We start from the raw sequence: 6,000 nt of genomic DNA, 5'->3' as shown, positions 1-6,000 counted from the left end.
CCTCTACGCCATTATGCTTGTAGGGTTGCTTATGAACTGATATTTTGACTGTCTTCCCAGTGGCACTCTCTTTTATTTTCGTAACACTCATATGGTACCTTTAACTACCCCATTACTATCTGAATATTTCTCAAGGATTACAATATCATAACTGCGAGACTGAATTCACTATGTTGGGGTTCACTATGTTTATCTCGCATGATCTGCTGATTTGTCTGTATCTTCTTGTCCAACCATAACTAGGCTCTTCCTGAATTAACTACTAACTACTCGTTGGCCCATTCATATCAATATTCCGCGTGATCTCTCTTGGGTCATTTCTTTTGTCTTAACTTACATCTCGCACTGGCTCCTTATTTATCAATGACATCTCGGGCAAGAACCCTTACTTCCTTTCCTTGACGTCATGTTTGCATAATGTTCTGGAATCGTAGCATATCCGTAGGATCTGAATAAGTGCAATCATTCATTTCTCATTTTTATCGCATTCTTCCTTTACCGTTCCATAGTTGCTAGAACCACTTAATTTTGACTTAATGCCACATCACTACACATCCCCCCCCCCCCTTTTAGGGGAGTACTAGCATTTAGTGCTATGATGATCTACGTATAAATATTTTACCTCTTCATCTTAGGCATCTTTATACATCATCGATGATCCTTACTCGCCTTGCGGTAATCTTCTTGTACCAAGGGTAACAAGTTTCCTTACTTGCGAGGTCGACACTTAGTGTAACTGGCACACATATCAGCCTAACTTTGCTCACATTTCTTGCTCTTAGGAAAGCGCCTTCCTGAATGACCTTTAAAGGTTATTCTTCTATCGTCCATTCTATTATTGCCGGAATGCAATCTCTGAAATTCTCATGATGCCGACTATTATCAAATCACTCAGTTCCAAATTCATGTTTAGTTTATCTTGTTCACCAACCCATACTGATTTCTATTACTCTGGGTCTAACTTTTCCTTCTGGTAATCACGTTAGAGTCACGAACTTATTTCTCGAAATGAGGATATGACTTTATGATCTATACTCTTTTGTTGCCTCAAGGCCTGTCACCTCTCGTATTTTCCTTCACTTGACTATAGACTTTATAATACTGTCAACTTTTTGATCTACCATTATCATCCATGTATCATATCTTACTCATAATGCTTCCTTAACTCCCTTCTTATTTACATGCTAACATTTCTTTCTATCACTATATTCTGAAAACTTCAACAAGATATTCTTTTGCCTTTAGCTCCCCGTGCTCCATCCACCGGCCCTTCGGGTTGCCTAACATTCCTTCTCTACTAGGGACGGGAGCAACACTAAGATAATATCTATCCCTTCCAGGCTTCTAATGCCTATTTTATAGTACTCATATCTAGTTGTACTATTTTAGAGTGCTCCATCTGGGTGTCTCGCAAGAAGACCTACTAGCATATTTGCAATATCCTTCGAAAATGTCAACTAACGCAAAAAAATCCATTCACCATTTTGGGTTACTCTAACCCCAGCCGGATCTTGATATTTCGTCCTTCTCTTATACTACTTCTGTTAGCCCCCATAGGGCATAAATGAGATGGGTGTGGCTAATTGCACATACCTCTATTATTGTTGAAGGTAACTCAAAAGGCTTATATTCCTCTGTCTGAATTGTAAATACTGACAATCTTCATTAACTGGGAACCTCGTACCCTTCTTCATCTTGCTTCTTTTACTTGTTGAAACTTGTATCTATATTCTGAATCTCTCATTGCCTTTCACCATAGGGGTGGATAGATATTCTTGCCCTAAGGATCCTTATCAAGAGGCTTACATGTCTTAGTGTACGCATGATCTACTAAAGACCTTACATTTACTCATCATAAGCATCATGCAAAATCGAGTCCCTCTGACTCAACTCTTTCACAGCCACATGCAATCTCTTACCAACCGTCTTTCTAGATGTAGGCATCGTCGTATTATGAATAAGATAGAGTTTAGGAAATTAATTTCTTACAACTGAGCTCTACCACACGATCTAGAGTAAGAAGAAAATGGCAGTCATAAATGCCTACAGCCTCCTGCTTATAAGTGTGGTGCACAACACACCTATAAATAAGACTCTACTAGACACGACTTGTAGACTCCCTAGGACAGAACTGCTCGGATACCACTTTTGTCATGACCCAAACAGATGGGCCGCGACGGGCACCTGATACCTTACGCACCTGAGTACCAACATAACGTATCTATTCGTATCATACTATCATAGATAACTGAGCCGGAGAGGCTGCCGTGAGATAAGTTGAATACAACATGAAATGCCAACTTATACATAAGACATAAGAGCCTATAAGGCCAATGTGATCCATTATATACTTAAAACATAGGCCGACAAGGCCGTACAAGTATCCGTATACATGACATTTGTCTACCAGCCTCTAAGAGTACATAAATATCATAAAGGTCGGGACAGAGCCCCGCCATACCAATCAATAGAGGTCCTAATCATACTGACCAAATAGTAACTCCGGAGCAAATGGATCGCACCAGCATCTTCTGCTGAGATGATAGCCTACTTGGAGGACTCTCGACCTGTCTATCGGGACCTGCGGGCATGAAACGCAGCGTCCCCAGGAAAAAGGGATGTCGGTACAAATAATGTACCGAGTATGTAAGGAATAAAAATCAGTAAACCATAGGCATGAGAAAAACATGGAGTAAAAGGCTCGACATGTATGTCTGAATAACTCTATGAATCATTAATATTTACAATATCATGCATATGCGTATAAATGTCATACCAAGCATCGGTATGTGCGTTCATTAACATCATCAAGCCTTTGAGGGCATCCCATCATATTATTTTGGCCACTGCGGGCAAATCATCAACGTATACCAGCTGATTAGGTGATGGTGCGTATATAACGCCGTAACATTTTTCCATATCCCATATACATATAATATACATATATACACGTATATAACGTCATCTGGTCATGGGTCAATGTAAATGAATGTAATGCATGAGAGGTATGTCAATAAAATCTTTCAGAGTGACATAAGACCATTATACTTTTGATTAATATCATGAAATAAACTTTATCAACTTACGTATTTTCTGAGACCCATGAACAGACGATAAAATAATAGGACATATGGGAATTCAAGAATATAGGCATTTCTAGCATTTCTATGAATAGAGTTATTTTATGAAAGTTATGCCTTTTCTCGTTTCGTTTGTATCGTATGGATCATGCCAAAAGGAAAGAAGGTATAGCCTTAACATACCTAAGTCGATTCTCTTGACAATCTCTCTAATACATGTCAATTGCGACAAAACACGTAACGACGGATCGAAATAGAAAAATATCCGTATGATGTTCTTAAGAAAGATTGTATTGTGCTTCCTTAGAATCGCATTTTACGCGCTACCGTAGTGTTATAATGGTTCATAACAATCTCCTTGAGAAAGAAAGTTCCATCCGTCAGAGTATCCAATGTTGCTGGTCTTTGCAAGCAACGTCATCAATAAGAAACCAAAATAAGCAATGTTGCTGGTCCTATCTTCTAAATTGCATTCCCAAGTAAGAAACCAACCAAGGCAACTTATGTCCAATTCTCTAAATTATCCAAAGGAGAACGTGTAATCAAGGCAACTTTATGTCTTTTGACTCATCATGGACATTTTGCCTATTTGGCTTGGCTTAATGCCATGTGGCAACCCCCAAAATATCCTTATCAACTTAATCCTTCTTAATACCACAATTATCCCACCATTAATCAATTATCCCCATAATTAGAAATTATCTCAAATTATTTAAAATACTATTTGCTTTTAACACACTTTATACACCTTACTATCATGGTCATGTGGTACCTTGTGTGGCACTAGTCCATGAATACGGGGTATTATACTTGGACCGTATTTTATTCCCAAATTGCGAAACTTTAATTGAACTCATTTTCTTCGATTCACTTACTCTCTCACCTTCACGAATTAACTTAATCACTTGTTTGAAATAGCGTAATACTTATAATCCCAAAATAAATCTCATTCCCGAACTTACGTCGATTAACTTACGATGAAACATTAACGTACGAAAATGCGGAATATAACATCTCATTTCCGAGCTTACATCAATTTACTTATGGCGTACTTCCACGTACGAAAATATGAGGTATAACAAAATCCACCCCTCTCTATGGCGCATAGTAATCATGTTGCGCTTCTTCTCTAATAAGGCCGAGGGGCTAGAGTTCACTCTAAATTACCTCATGCGATTGTACCGGCCTAAAATCTACCGAGGAATAATCAGGCTCCAATGCCGAGCAACGAAGGCCTTGATCTCGAGCATCGATAGGGACAAGGATCTGGGTTGGATGAGCCGTTTTATACGGGTGAGGACTTGCGACATTATCCTGGAAGAGAAGATGTCATTCCCTGAGGAGTGGAACTTCAACCGTAAGTGATCTTTTAAATTTTGCCATTCGTACCATCTTCGACTTTGCCTGACATCCCCTTTCGATATGCAGTTGTTTCTTGGATGCCTCAAGCGGTACCTGACCTTAAAGATTGGGTTCAGAAGTTAGCCTCAACTACCACATATGTCGAACGTGCATGGCGTGATTTGGCTAAGGGCAGATGGGAGGCCAAGAACCACGGTAATGATCTCCCTTTTCATGTTCTGAAACACTTTTTATACTCCATTCATCACTAATTTTCTTTTCATGCAAGCCTGACTAAGGATGCCATTTTGAGGCCTTCAAGTGGCGAACAAGAAACCAAGTCCTCGATTCCGAAGCTGGGGGAAGACAAGAAGAGGAAAACTGCCTCGCAGTCCGAGGACCCCAAGTCCAAACATCGAAGGGTAAGGAGGAAAGTAATCGCTCTCACGATGGACTCGGTCCAAAAACTGAGAGAAGAAGAAGACGAAGAAGAAGAAGAGAAAAATGCCTCGGCACTGACGGTCCGACCTAGGAAAGCCACCGAGGTCACCAAACTTTCTGATCCTACGACGGCTGTTAAAATCAAGCCTCATGTCGAGGAGGCTTACAAAAAAAAATTGGGTGAGGATAACGAATTACCAGAGGTCGATACCGTTGCTCGGCCATCTGCAACTTTACCGCACGGGGCCGGTTCTAAGACCCCGAAGATCGATCAGAGCATCCTGAGCGACTTGCACGGGACCATGACAGCAAGTCACTTGTCTTCTCTCCCGACCATTTTCGAGGAGGCACTAAGGGAAGCTCGAGAGTTGAAGACTCCTAATATAGGCGGAGGCTCTAGTGTAGGGGATCCCTTTCGGGATTGCTTTACTGGAGTTGATGATGCCTCTAATATCGGTGATGCTTTTATTCTTTTAGAAGAGGTCCAACGTCTCTTATCTCGGGTAAGAATCAGTTTACTACACTTCTTTTCTTTACTCTTCTTTTTCTTTTTCTCTAAATCTGACTTGTGTTTTCCTTCTTTGTATAGGCCTTCACCAAGTTTCGAGCTGACCTTAGCCAGTGTGAAATCGAGCTCCAAAGGGTCTCGGAGGAGAGGAACGCTTTGAAGCTTCTTTGTGGCCAAAAAGACAAAACTATAAAGGCCTTCAAGCGGATTTGGCCAAGGCTCATGAGAAAGAGGCCGAGCTAGATAAGCAGGTGAGCATCCTTTTGATAAAGTACGGACTCGACCTAACTGTGGAGGCTAATACTTCATTATCTCAGCTGCAACAAAAGGTTGAAAAGATCGAGTTGCTTCGGGGAGAAGTCGATCAAGTAAAGGCCGATTGTAATCGGTGGAAGGAGAATATGGATCGCCTGACTGCGAAAAAAGAAACTACCTCGGCCAAACTGTCATCGTCCGAGGTTCAACTCCGGGGCGTCAAAGAGAAAAGTTTCGCCCAAGCCAAGAGGATCGAGGAGCTTGAAACCGAGCTTGCTAAGGCCAAGGCAGAGATCGAGAAGACAAAAGTCATGGCGAACAAGTCCATTGCCATGTATCGGGACGATACTGAGGCTGCTCAAATGCAGGTAAGGG

This window comes from Nicotiana tomentosiformis, chromosome 9 (assembly GCF_000390325.3).
Source record: "Nicotiana tomentosiformis chromosome 9, ASM39032v3, whole genome shotgun sequence".
NCBI classification, from domain to species: domain Eukaryota; kingdom Viridiplantae; phylum Streptophyta; class Magnoliopsida; order Solanales; family Solanaceae; genus Nicotiana; species Nicotiana tomentosiformis.
This window is presented reverse-complemented; position numbering follows the sequence as displayed.